Below are 14,893 nucleotides of genomic sequence, written 5' to 3'. Positions count from 1 at the left end.
GTGGGTATTGAAGACGGATCACGAGCTCAGATTAGACAACAACGTATATAGTAAGAGGCCGTATCCGTTTCGAAGCTGTTCTCCGACACTGGCCCCAATTAATTTAGGGAAACGACGCAAAAACCCAAGTTCCACGATATACTTCTGTTCAGTACACTGTGTAACTACTTTAAGAACCAGTATTGTCGACAAACACATTCACATTGCTAATTTGCACTCCAAAAGAAGGATTTTAACTTCCCGCCGACAGTGTGGGTATTGAAGACGGATCACGAGCTCAGATTAGACAAGAACGTATATAGTAAGAGGCCGTATCCGTTTCGAAGCTGTTCTCCGACACTGGCCCCAATTAATTTAGGGAAACGACGCAAAAACCCAAGTTCGTGGCTTGACGTGGATTTAAAACCAGCCCTCTGTAATCGAGGGTAATTTGCATCGGAAATTCTCGACCAGGGTGCAAATAATCTGGAGCGCATGGTTCGCGCCTGAGCTCGTACTGTGCTTACATAGGCTCCCCCCTCTCCGAATGGATAACGTGTTGGCTTATCGATCGGCTGCGTTCTCATCACAACTTCATCCCGAAAGTAATTATCTACGCGATATTCGCCAGTATAATCATGAGCTCGTGGGTCACGCAAAATATACATGGCTGATAAAATCCTGTTAAGCTTTCCAAGTCTCAGGGAGGAAGTCGTTCTTGGTACAGTTATCACCGTACTATCTTTGAATCGTTAACTCTCTAACTATAATGTGAGTTCTTTAGTTAAAATTTCCGGCTGAGACATATAATTCAGAAACATATCTCCCTATCTGAGGGAGACATTCAGACGTAAATCGAGAACTGCTTCCAGAACTCCTAATTGGTGCCTCAAATTTATAGAGGTGTACAGAGGACTCACTTGTGCTTTCGACGTAGTTATCGATTAATCCCGATGATAATTCATGTACATGAGGACGAAACATTATTGAATGATTTTAAATAAGAATGAAACAGTAATTTCGGGCAAAATTTGATGACTGACTTTGACTTCTCCTTTCTCCTCACCACCGCCATTAGACATACGAGGGTCACTCCAAAAGAAATGCACACAATTTTTTTTAAATCTATCTTTTATTCTACATGTTTGAAAGTTTTACAGTGTGTAGATACATCCGTTAGGAACAATATTTTCATTTCTCCACATAATTTCCATCCCTCTCAACTGCCTTACGCCATCTTGGAACCAGCGCCTGTATAACCGCACGGTATTCTGGACCAACAAGTTGGAGCCACTGTTTGGCAGCGTGCGCAAGGGAGTCATCATCTTCAAACCGTGTTCCACGAAGAGAGTCTTTCAGTTTCCCAAAGAGATAATAGTCACATGGAGCCAGGTCAGGATTGTAAGAAGTGTGTTTCAGTGTCGTCCATCCGAGATTTTGTGATCGCTTCCATGATTCTTTGACTGACATCTGGCCGTGCATTGTCGTGCAACAGCAAAATATCCTGCTTTTGCCGATGTGGTCGAACACGACTTAGTCGAGCTTGAAGTTTCTTCAGTGTTGTCACATATGCATCAGAATAAATGGTGGTTCCACTTGGCATGATGTCCACAAGCAAGAGTCCTTCGGAATCGAAAAACACCATAGCCATAACTTTTACATCAGAAGGTGTGGTTTTGAAATTTTTTTTCTTGGGTGAATTTGCATGATAGCACTCCACTGATTGCCTCTTCGTCTCTGGTGAAAAATTATGGAGCCATGTTTCATCACCTGTCGCGATTCTTCCAAGAAATTCATCTCCACCATTCTCGTACTGTTCCAAAAGTTCGCTGCATACTGTTTTTGTTGTTTCCTTGTGAGCCACTGTCAACATCCTGGGAACCCACCTGGCACAAAACTTTTTTAAGGACAACACATCCAGTATTCTGCAAACACTTCCATCCCCTATCCCAACGTAGCGTGACAATTCGTTCACTGTGTAGCACTGTCTCGTTTTCACAGCACAGGAATTCTATGACAGCACGTTGCTTCTGACGAACGTCAAGTGTAGCAGCCACGTTGCAGACATGCTGTGACGGCGCTGCTCACGGGAACAGGTTGAACTAAGTTTGAAAAGAAATGGGAAGGATGTATCTACACACTCTAAAACTTACACACATGCAGAATGAAAACTGTATTTTTACAAAAATACTGTGCATTTATTTTGGAGTGAGCCTCGTACCTACACTACTGGCCATTAAAATTGCTACACCAAGAAAAAATGCAGATGAGAAACGGGTATTCATTGGAGAAATATATTATACTAGAACTAACATCTGATTACATTTTCACGCAGTTTGGGTGCATAGATCCTGAGAAATCAGTACCCAGAACAACCACCTCTGGCCGTAATAACGGTCTTGATACGTCTGGGCATTGAGTCAAACAGAGCTTGGATCGCGTGCACAGGTACAGATGCCCATGCAGTTTCAACACGACACCACACTTAATCAAGAGTAGTGACTGGCGTATTGTGACGAGCCAGTTGCTCGGCCACCATCGACCACATGTTTTCAATTGTTGAAAGATCTCGAGTATGTGCTGGCGAGGGCAGCAGTCGAACATTTTCTGTATACAAAAAGGCCCGTACAGGACCTGCAACATGCAAGAAAGAAACACGTAGATCAATTCACTGATTTATTCTATGATTGAATGGATAGTTACATGGTAGGATTACTGCAATTTCCCACCTTATGATTCTACGAGAGGGCATTTCAAGATAGCGATTCCGTTGCGTAATTTACTTACAGTCTTAGGGGTGTGTGATACAGTATCGGTAGGCCCATTACTCTGATTGGTTTCATAGTTTCACACAGCACAGGATATTGGGAGGTATGTGTGTGTACACAAATATTACTGAAATAATGTATAGCTTTGAGTTTCAAGTGAATGTCATGTACCTTATTACTGCATATTTGGCGCTATTTTTAAGTTTCCTTTGCTGAGATTGTTAGGAGAAGATTGGGTACGAAACAACCAGATGTCTTCCAGTATATTGGATGTTTTAAAATTTATTTTATTTATTTATTGAAACTCGGCTGTTCATTTCAGTATTTCATTGCTAGGGAGGAGTGGCGCAGGTTTGAGGGGATATCAGGTAGAGGAGTGCTGCCGTGCACAACTGGGCTAGTTACACCATCTTGGATTTTGATTGGCTGTTTCATTTTTATACAATTCTATGACTGGCTGGAGAGAGAGGGGAAGGGTGAAAGAGAAAACGGGTACGTGGCCTCAGAACGTCGTTAATAACAGTGATGAAATCACTGCTATGGCATTGCCATCTTCATAACATTAAGTGTTCAAATTTATTATACACTCCTGGAAATGGAAAAAAGAACACATTGACACCGGTGTGTCAGACCCACCATACTTGCTCCGGACACTGCGAGAGGGCTGTACAAGCAATGATCACACGCACGGCACAGCGGACACACCAGGAACCGCGGTGTTGGCCGTCGAATGGCGCTAGCTGCGCAGCATTTGTGCACCGCCGCCGTCAGTGTCAGCCAGTTTGCCGTGGCATACGGAGCTCCATCGCAGTCTTTAACACTGGTAGCATGCCGCGACAGCGTGGACGTGAACCGTATGTGCAGTTGACGGACTTTGAGCGAGGGCGTATAGTGGGCATGCGGGAGGCCGGGTGGACGTACCGCCGAATTGCTCAACACGTGGGGCGTGAGGTCTCCACAGTACATCGATGTTGTCGCCAGTGGTCGGCGGAAGGTGCACGTGCCCGTCGACCTGGGACCGGACCACAGCGACGCACGGATGCACGCCAAGACCGTAGGATCCTACGCAGTGCCGTAGGGGACCGCACCGCCACTTCCCAGCAAATTAGGGACACTGTTGCTCCTGGAGTATCGGCGAGGACCATTCGCAACCGTCTCCATGAAGCTGGGCTACGGTCCCGCACACCGTTAGGCCGTCTTCCGCTCACGCCCCAACATCGTGCAGCCCACCTCCAGTGGTGTCGCGACAGGCGTGAATGGAGGGACGAATGGAGACGTGTCGTCTTCAGCGATGAGAGTCGCTTCTGCCTTGGTGCCAATGATGGTCGTATGCGTGTTTGGCGCCGTGCAGGTGAGCGCCACAATCAGGACTGCATACGACCGAGGCACACAGGGCCAACACCCGGCATCATGGTGTGGGGAGCGATCTCCTACAGTGGCCGTACACCACTGGTGATCGTCGAGGGGACACTGAATAGTGCACGGTACATCCAAACCGTCATCGAACCCATCGTTCTACCATTCCTAGACCGGCAAGGGAACTTGCTGTTCCAACAGGACAATGCACGTCCGCATGTATCCCGTGCCACCCAACGTGCTCTAGAAGGTGTAAGTCAACTACCCTGGCCAGCAAGATCTCCGGATCTGTCCCCCATTGAGCATGTTTGGGACTGGATGAAGCGTCGTCTCACGCGGTCTGCACGTCCAGCACGAACGCTGGTCCAACTGAGGCGCCAGGTGGAAATGGCATGGCAAGCCGTTCCACAGGACTACATCCAGCATCTCTACGATCGTCTCCATGGGAGAATAGCAGCCTGCATTGCTGCGAAAGGTGGATATACACTGTACTAGTGCCGACATTGTGCATGCTCTGTTGCCTGTGTCTATGTGCCTGTGGTTCTGTCAGTGTGATCATGTGATGTATCTGACCCCAGGAATGTGTCAATAAAGTTTCCCCTTCCTGGGACAATGAATTCACGGTGTTCTTATTTCAATTTCCAGGAGTGTATATATGAAGATGGTATCTGTTCTTTTGAACATGTCCTTTTAATTAAATGTTCACCAAGAACCTTTTCCAGTAATCTCATAAGAGAGAAGGTAGAAATATACAGATCAAACGATAGCACACCGTATTTGGTAACTCCTTCCTCCATACAGAAATGCGGTGTATTGCCCAGAGTCCTTGTGTAGGGGGATCTGCCAATACCCCGATCTCAGGTCAGTACCACTAAACTCCTTTGCCCCATGAAATCTCTGGAGTAACTCGCCTTAGTTCTCGGGTCTATCCCGTTGCGGAATTATTATCTTGTTTACTGGGTGTGCGTGTAGTACAATTCTGGCATCACCAATACGTGTCTCTACCACAAATAGCGGGTTGTTATACTGACTGGTCGATCGTTCGACAACCTTCATCTTAGCATCTTCTGAATCTCCTCCTCCACTGCCTCACGTTTTGACTGTGGAATCGCCTATGGTCGTACAAAAATGGCTCTTGTTTCCTTACTTGGAGTTTACATTCTGCCGTCTTTATCACGCCTGGCCCATTGGAAAAAAACTCGCCTCTTCAGTGCCTCTATCAGAGCTTCCATTTCCACCTGGTTTTGTCGTTTTACGGACTGGAGTTTCTGCTCAGAAACAACATGCAAAATATTCGCTGCTGAGTCTTCCCTTGTACTACTCTGTGGTGCTAATTGCAAATCAGTATAACAGCATAACTCAGTCATTCCTACTACTTCCCTAACATTGATTCTCCCTTTAAAACGAATGACAGCTTCGGTTCCTTTCCTTTGCGCTTCATGAAAAGCTCTGCCAAAGTTCAGACGAGCCTTCATCTCCGTTAAACAAGCCAACACCCAAAATTACTGCTAATGCTAACCCTGCCACCAAAGGTCTGCTACATCATAATCCTTACCATTGAGCCTCGTTGTGATTAAGATTTACTCCTTAATTACTTTGCTTTTCACACCCACATGTACCATGCACTGGAATGTTTGGTATGTTTGTTCCCTGTTCTAACCACTTTGTGTAAAGCTTTTGGCACAGAGCATTAACTTGGCTGAGTCAACTAAAACATCTACTTGTGTTCCAAAAATATCAGTTTCTACTACAGGCTGTACTATCTCATTAAGTTCTTCGTCATTTTCCTCCATCAAGTCATCGATTACACCAGCTGTATATCTCACCTTGCATATCGACATAATTGTTGGCCCTATGTCATTTGTCCCTGACTGCGCGCATCAGGAACTTCATCTCGTTTTCCGCACTCCTATCACGCCATAAAATGTCATGGTTGTTCTCCATATTCCGTCTCCTGTCATCTGACCCAACTTCCTGAGTTGACGCGCACTCTGTGTTCTGATGGTGTCTGTACCCGCCACGTTGTCCTAAGTAACCTCCACGACCTCGAAAACTACGTTCAAATCTTCTGTCATCCTCTTGATTCCAATGCTGACCACTATACCCTCTATCATTATGTGATCGCGTACCAGAATTTCTTGTTGTGTTGGCAGAAGAGCCAACACCGTGTTACGAGTAGAGGCCGAAATGCACGCGTTTTAGCTCACGCAGGCTGGCGTGAGGAGGGAAGCACTATACTGACGTGAGGTCTGGAACATGACAAGGAATTAGAATTCAGAAAGCGGACGTAATTAGTTGGATACTTAACTTTAATACATTAATGATGAACGTCGCTCTTGACGGTACACGATTCACAATATTATCTATTCAGAATAGTAATTGAATATGGCGCCTTGCTAGGTCGTAGCAAATGACGTAGCTGAAGGCTATGCTAAACAGTCGTATCGGCAATTGAGAGCGTATGTAGACAGTGAACCATCGCTAGCAAAGTCGGCTGTCCAACTGGCGCGAGTGCTAGGAAGTCTCTCCAGACTAGACCTGCCGTGTGGCGGCGCTCGGTCTGCAATCACTGATAGTGGCGACACGTGGGACCGACGTATACTAACGGACCGCGGCCGATTTAAAGGCTATCAACTAGCAGGTTTGGTGTCTGGCGGTGACACCACATTTCTCTCACTGTTCCTTGGCACACCTCTATTGTGTCCACCTTCTTCAGTTCCCCGTTGTTCATATAATACATCTAGCTGTCCCAAAGCTTACTTAATCGCCTCTACGTCGTCCTTAGGAACAGCCAGCAACTTCTCTTGCACTGCTACTGGTAGTTTACGTATTATCAAAGACACCACTGTCACCGTCTTGATTGGCTCATCTAAAATACAGGTTGGAAAAACTTCTTTAGGTTCCGGTCGCGAACTCTCAAACCTTATGCCTTGTTATAAGCTGTTTCGCACATCATTCTGCTTTCGCAGAGACCAATATTGCTTTAAGAAATACCCTCTCAAACTTCACATATGTCTCGCATTTTTGTCCTATTCTCATTCTCCAAGTGCCAGCTTCGTCTTCCACTCTCGATGCAACAAAGCGTACCTTCCGCTGTTCATCCCATAGTTCAGGTAGTGCACCCTTAAATTGGTGTAAATAGTCTCTGAGATGCCATTTTCCGTTTGGATCAAAATTCCTAAATTTTCCTGCACTAACAAAGGCCTTATTACTTTGTATGCCAAGCATGCTGCCTCCTGTTACACCTCCATTGCACAATAACGATTTTACTTCATTTTTAACCTGTTGACCCACAAGTGACTGTGTCTTGGAAACCTCATTGCACACCTGCTCTACACAGTGTACGTAAGCATCTTGACTCAGCACAACAGCTTGCACCTTGTATTTACACTCCTGCACCTCGCCATCCAGTCTTTCAAATTCTTTATCATAGACCTGAATCCTTTTGCCAAGTTCCTCTTTCACCTCACTGACTTCAGCTTCTACCTTGTCAGAACGTTTCGCCTGTCTGAGACGTGTTGATCTAATCGAGACGTAAGTTTGTCTACCTTTTTATTACACTCGTCCCCAACTCTCTTTATGAGTGCCTCCAGTCGATCGTTGTCATTCTCCATTTGATTACTGGTTTCTTCTATCCGCCTATTGGTTTGGTCAAGATGCCTACTAGTTTGGTCAATAGCAGCAGCAAGTTCATCCTTCAATTGCTTACTGGTTTGCTCAATCTGCCTACTAGTTAGGTCGAGCTGCCTATTAGTTTCCTCGAATCCCTTCTTCACCATAATGTTGTGAACATATCAGAGTCAGGCCAACGCTGCTCTCATCAGGTTGTAGCCACGATTTGTGACGACACAGCACCAGGGCTTCCCATTTCAACCGACAAACTACAGTCTCCCATAACAGGTTCTCTGGATATTTCAGTACTACTATCTTGAACCTTCCTCTCCATCTACATCCCTGACCATCGCTGCTGCACTGATCTCATAATCTCACATCATGAATTACTTAAGTCACACAAGCAAGAAAAGGGAAAGGAGGGAAGAGAAAAGACTAAATCACAGTAACCCTCCTGCACAGCACACAAAGAAAACAATAAGTGAACTGGCAACGCCATATCTCTTCAGTGCCCTGCTTCCTGTTAAAAAGCACACCAGACACACATATAATCAATGTCACAAAAGTACACTTATATTTACACAAAAGATTCACTGATGGAATAGCATTACATTAGCTTATTGCATGAGCTACTGTAGGAGCACTGGGGAATAACATTCAACTTTACTGCACTAATTGACCAGTGTCAAAGTGTAATGCCAATATTGTAAAAGTTGCCTCTACTGTATTATATCAGCATTGGCTGCATTTCCTGAGATTATGTAAATAAGTCTGCATTGCGATCTAGTACCCATTAACAGGTTATCGTGTAATTTTTTCAAGTTGCTTCCACTGCAATCATTTAACACTATTTGCATGAAATTCTCTAGACAAAGTCTGCATTGCCAGTCAGTTACGCTATGGTATTCTTTAAATGCACGAGGAATCGCAGCGCTGCGTAAGACTTGCGTTGTTGATTGCCCATCGACGTGCGCTGCCCTGACTTCACACCAGCTCCAGCCATCGCTGTGTCGATCAGCACTGCCACCTGCTGGCCAGTCGGCATAATGCAGCGATGGTGTGGTTGTAGTTGTTAGCGTTGCTCATAGGTGCCGTCCCTTTCGCAGATGATATAGCATGCAGTACTAGAATTACTCTCCAACACAGGATCTTTGCACTGTACTCCATAACAGGCAAGTATAATCACTGTAACTGAAACTCTTTGGTCTGCAGAGCGCACAGTCTGTCTGACGTCATACAACAATCCAAAATACGCTCAATGTTTCTATACGTTATTCACTGTTTCCATTTTCGAATAAATCGGCACCTCATCACCGAAAATTACAAGCCCTGGAAACGCACGTCGCCATGTAACACGCCCGTGAGGAAAGGGGTAGATATGCAGTACTAATAAAAGCTAGCCTTTAGCACTCGAGAGTGTACAATACTTCCTAGACACAGGAACGGGGCTGGATATTTAACGACAGTGTGAATAAACCCACGTACCTGGTCCTTCCCGAGCTGGTTGATCTGATGCTTTCTGCACTGCCTGCTATGATGCGTCCTGCAACAACTATTGTCTAGCAGGGAGAGGAGCCACTCACATCAACAATACCATGCTGATCTTGTAGAATTAACTGTATTCTGTTAAACACTCGCTCAGGGTGGGGCTGCACTGTTCACAATTAACATTATTCCACAATGGACGTGATCAGTATTTGTACTCCAAGTACGTCCATTGTGACGTATAAGGTTGGTGTCTACATGTTGGCATCCAATGCAAAAACACGGTGCATAGAACATAAAATAATAACTATTCAACGGAGATTTTATCAGTCAACGATTGACACAGTTCTTTCAACAGTACTAAACAATTCAGTAGCTTATAACACGAGCGTACGCGTTACCGAATCGCGACGCGGATGGTCCATTAATTTTCGGGTACGACGTACAAATGAGAAAGTACCTGCGCTCGTGATATTCAGCCATTCAAAACTATATGTGTTTGTTTAATTTAGAACTTGCAACTAGGATCATACCAGTCCACATTATTTTTCCCTAAACGTCGCAACGCGATTGATTGTTGTTCTCTTGACACGACACACGAAATCGAGAAATATCACCTTTTAGATAAACATTGATACTGCGTCGTGAGCACTGAAGTAAAACGCAAAACTTGTGGGGCAAACACTTTCAAGTACCTCACCATAACTTGTAAGATACGTGCTGCAAGCCACGGCATCAACACAACACTCCGGCCACACTCCACGAAAGCTACGCCACGACTACACACTGTTGCTCTGCGTTTGGCAGAGAGGCGACTATCGACAGTCAACGATACAATTCTATGCATACATATTGTATTAAGGTAGACACCTTTCATATCGTCACGTTTTTAGAAGCGGTGCTTAGAAAGCCTCTAATATTAATTCACTTGTCCTAACGGCAAATGAAATTATCTCCTAACATTCTGTTCATAAACAGTGTCATCTCATCCTCATACAACCAAGTTACATGAGTAGAGTGTGTGCTCAACTGTAATGCAATGCTTTTGAAGTGCCTTTAATGTATTGGTAACGTTATGATAGTAATTTCATATCGTATTTCTACTGTGCATGGAGTGGTATTATGGAGTGATAAAGTAAACTTTGACACATGGTTGCTAGACTCTGCAGAAGTCACCCTCGTCTTTTCTAGTCCCCATTAGCCCTTCGAAACTAAGTACAGAGTTCATCTCAGTGACAAGCTGTCTTCTTTACTCCAGTTATTTATGGCAGTTTTCAAAGTTTTGATTCCTGGAAATTACTTTTTGGGTATTAGGGGGAGTACAAAAGGTGGTGTGGATATAAAATGTCGATTTTTATTTTTTTATGTAATGTTGTTGTTTGGAGTTTTGTCTTTAATTTGATATATGTTTCGTTGATTTTGGGTGACTGTAAGTATTTTTAATTTATTTGAAAGAATTTACTGAATAAATAATTTCTACAGGATACATGCACACTTTTTCAGTTACGACAAGATATCTTCGGAACAATTTGCATTAAGAAGCGGTGATTTATATGATTTATTCTGTACAGGTTAGCTACATTGCTTGCTGATATCACGACATATTTATGTATTTATTGTATAATGCATGCTATCATTCACGTTTTGTAAGGCACATTAAGCATTTCGTTGAATATGTTTGGACTTGTTTCTAACTGAGTTCTGTTTCTCTCTTTAATACCATTCCACCAAAGGGAATACTTATCAGAAGAAACAGGGGAAATAGAATCTACAGAACACGTCCTGTTGGGAGTTTACATCCAGAGAGTGAGGTCAGGACGAGCAACAATAAACAGAGTTATTAAGAACCAAGTGCTTCCAAGAAGAAGCTTGGTGGATAAAGTACTCATAGTTTGATCATTAAAAATTACATAACTTTTCAAAGTCTTTATTAAGAAGTTCATATTTTCTTAAGAAGTTCATATTTTCATTCTTAACATAGTCAGACACTTGACAGCAGATCAGTGAATGTACAAAATATGACTTTATATCCTCGCAAAGTTTTGTTTCATTACCTAGGATAGTTAGTGAGAACATGAAATACAAATATATTACATTTATTATTGGCATCGATACTCCCCTTAAAACTGCTGTGAATGTAGGCTTATTCCGCGTTGTTGATTTTATCCTTTTCATTCTGTCCACTGGGCATGAAAAGTATTGTAATTTTGAACTAATTCTTTCCCTACAACATATACTATGTGACAGTTCCAATTTAAGTGTGCACTGGACTCGCATCCAGAAATGCGACGGCTCAAATCCGCCTGCGGCTATGTAGGTTTAGGTTTTCTGTGGTTTCCCTCCAGGCAAATGTCAGGATAGTTCCTTTGAAACAGCACAGCCGATTTCCTTCCCCGTCCTTGAAACAGTCCAAGCTAGTCGTTCGTCTCTGACGACCTCTATGTCGACGGGACGTCAAGATCGCTTTTCCAGTTTAATTTATTCGTAAACTTAGTCCCTTGGTATTTAGCTGAATTGACGAACTTCAAATATGGGTAATTTATCGTGTAACCGAATTTTAGGGAATTTTTTGTTGTTGCCCAGGGTCAAAAGGCACTAATCGCTCCATTCAGATTTCTTGTCTAAATCAGTTCGTAATTTGTTTTGATTTTCTGATGACTTTACTAAAAGGTAAACGATGCCGTTATATGTAAACAACCTAAGAGGGCTACTCAGTTCCTTTCCTGAAGTGTACACACAGATTACGAACATAAAATGACCTATAACGCTTCCTTGGGGAGCTCCAGCTATAACAGTGGTTTCACTGGACGACTTTCGATCAGCTACTACGAACAGTAAAGTGACCAGCAGATAGATGAAAATGTACTGCGCCACGTGTCGATGAGAACTGTTGACTGCACGGGTAAAGTCGTTTGTAAATTTGTCAGAAGAATAATTTACATCAAACTTCCTAACGGGCTCAGCAGGGATTAGTCTCCGCCGAGTACGGAAAATGAAATAAGTGTCGTACGATTTAAATAAATACCGTACGTAATAAACCCTTGATGAGCAGCAGTGGCATGACAGACATCCCGCAGAGACCGAAGTGTAGCTGGAGGGTGGAGGGCTGCTAATTTCCATCTCATTCCCGAGCCAAAGCCATTTTCTGCCGTCGCACCTCTAATCTCCTGCCAGACCCTCTGGCATCGGAAAAGGAATTTCCTGCGACATTTCTTTCCATTACGATTTCAATCTCGAATAAAAGCATAACGCTAAGCTCTCATTCCCAATTTGTGCTGACATCAAAAGGAAGGGAAAGTTTTGAAGATAAGTATCCTTTGGGAATTAACTTTTCTCCAATACCGATATCGTTTAAGGCATTCAGCAACCTAGAGTATGCTTACACGCTTTTGAAATATAAGTAGCTGGTCTACGAGTCTTTAACCTGTAATGTAAAGTAGCCTAAAAATCGTAAATGGATAATGTTAATTTTTTAAATTTCATAAACATTCATTTTCCTTCATAAGCCGCTCTGTTATTCTGAAATAAACGCTTCACTTTGTTGTTTAGCGATTAGTTAATTTGGCCCTCACAGGTATTATCAAAGTATATGTTAACAAAAAATGTTGTGCTTACAGCGTGCTTTACTCCACACATCATTCTAAGGGGAAAGGGGAGGGGGGGGGGAATCAACATGTTACGTGCCGCGCGGGTTTAGCCGAGCGGTCTAGGGCGCTGCAGTCATGGACTGTTCGGCTGGTCCCGACGGAGGTTCGAGTCTTCCCTCGGGCATGGGTGTGTGTGTTTGTCCTTAGGATAATTTAAGTTAAGTAGTGTGTAAGCTTGGGACCTTAGCAGTTAAGTCCCATAAGATTTCACACACATTTGAATTTGAACATTTTACGGGATCCCTAAGAAGAGTTGTACACAACCATCCCAAAATAGTCAGGTAAGCGTTTTAAGAAACTTGCTGTAACTGTGGACTCATACGAAAGCAGGCTACTTGCTTTTATAACTATGTAGGTAACAGGATGACATTGTTTGGTTTCCTGAAATCACCTGTGAATATTAAACTTTATCTACTTGTCATCTGCTTCCTTTTTGTGGACGGAATAATGCGAAAATGTTTTCTAATGCATCGAAACCAATACTCCAGAAACATTACAATTTTTTACATTTTAATTGTTTCTGTGCATGATTTAGCACTGCATGGAGTCACTCTTTGTGCAAAAATAGTTTTAGTGTGAATTTCAGTACACTGTATTTCACTAAGACTTGCGATTAGGAGAACAAAGTGGAAAGTAGGTGAAACGCTTCTGTTTTACCTCAGTCATTGCATTTAGTGTGTAGCTAACTACACTCTTACAAATCAACTGCAGATCAGTTGGAATTTGACAACACTCACATCCCATAGCTAATGTCGTTTATCTACGTAGCTATCTGCAAAACTTTGGTTGATAATTAACTGAAACCCTCAGCTGCCGATAGGTGTTGTTGATTATACCTCGATGGGGACAGCTTAAAATGTCTGCTCCGACCGGGACTCGAACCCGGGCTCTCCTGCTTACATGGCAGACGCTCTATCCGTCTTTTTTTTTTTTTTTATCCATCTGAGCCACCGGGAACAGAGATGAATAGCACGACTGCAGGGACTTATGCCTTGCACGCTTCGCGGGTGACTCACATTCCCAACTGTCCACAATCTACGTATGTAATGTTCCTAATAGATATTTGCCCATCCACTCATTACTCGCGCACACTAAGGTGACGATTCCCGTAAAATTGTGGTTTCCGATCGTTTTTACATGTCACTTTCATGCCATAACCACATTCAACCCCATCCGCAGTCAAGCTCTGCTAATGTTGTGTTTCAGTTAATAGTTCTTGTTTCATTTACTAAGAAATAAATATATCATGGGGCAGATACGGAATCTGAGCACGATTCATTGTTTATGAACTGCTGATAAAAACTGAACAAAATACAGAGCGGTATGGATTTAAGGAGATGGGGACTGTAAAAATTGAACCACACGTTGCTGAAAGTTTGAAAAGTAGCGTCAGGGAACGGTGCACTGAAACACGCTAAACGAAAACAATGCAATACGAAACGGTAGCTTTGAAAGAGAACCGTGAAGGCGGCTATGGATCAAATAGGAAACAAGACAGGGCCCAGTAGAATTCCTTGGAAAAGCCACAGGATATTGAATCTATTTGACGAAAGTAGAAAATACAAAAATTCGACAAATGAAGCTGGCTAAAGAGATGACAGACGACTCAAAGACGAGATATAGAAGAACTGCAAAATGACAAATGTAGAAACGGAAAAACGTGAAACACAAGCCTGCAGAAGCAAGCATGTCTAGAACAAAGTTATGTGCAACCTATAGAAAAATGAAAGAGGTCATTTGAGAAGCTCCTAGATAGTATGCCTACATTAAACAAAGAAGGGATGACTGAAATATGGAAGAAATAAACAGAGCGTCTATACAAGGGAATCTAAGTTCAAGGTAACATTACAGCAAGAGAAGACAAAGTAGGTGAGAAATGATATGGGCTACAGGCTACTTAGGGAATAATTTGATAGAGCATTGAAAAACCTGAGTCGAAAGAAGTCTCCCGTGTAAACCAAATTGCCCGATAAGAAGTGCAATTTTTGGGAGAGCTATTCCACCTAGTATACGAGGCATAGGAGACAAGTTAAATACCCTCGGACT

This window comes from Schistocerca cancellata, chromosome 1 (assembly GCF_023864275.1).
Source record: "Schistocerca cancellata isolate TAMUIC-IGC-003103 chromosome 1, iqSchCanc2.1, whole genome shotgun sequence".
In the NCBI taxonomy this organism is placed as follows: Eukaryota; Metazoa; Arthropoda; class Insecta; order Orthoptera; family Acrididae; genus Schistocerca; species Schistocerca cancellata.
The sequence above is the reverse complement of the archived record's forward strand: the minus strand, read 5'-3'. Positions refer to the sequence as shown.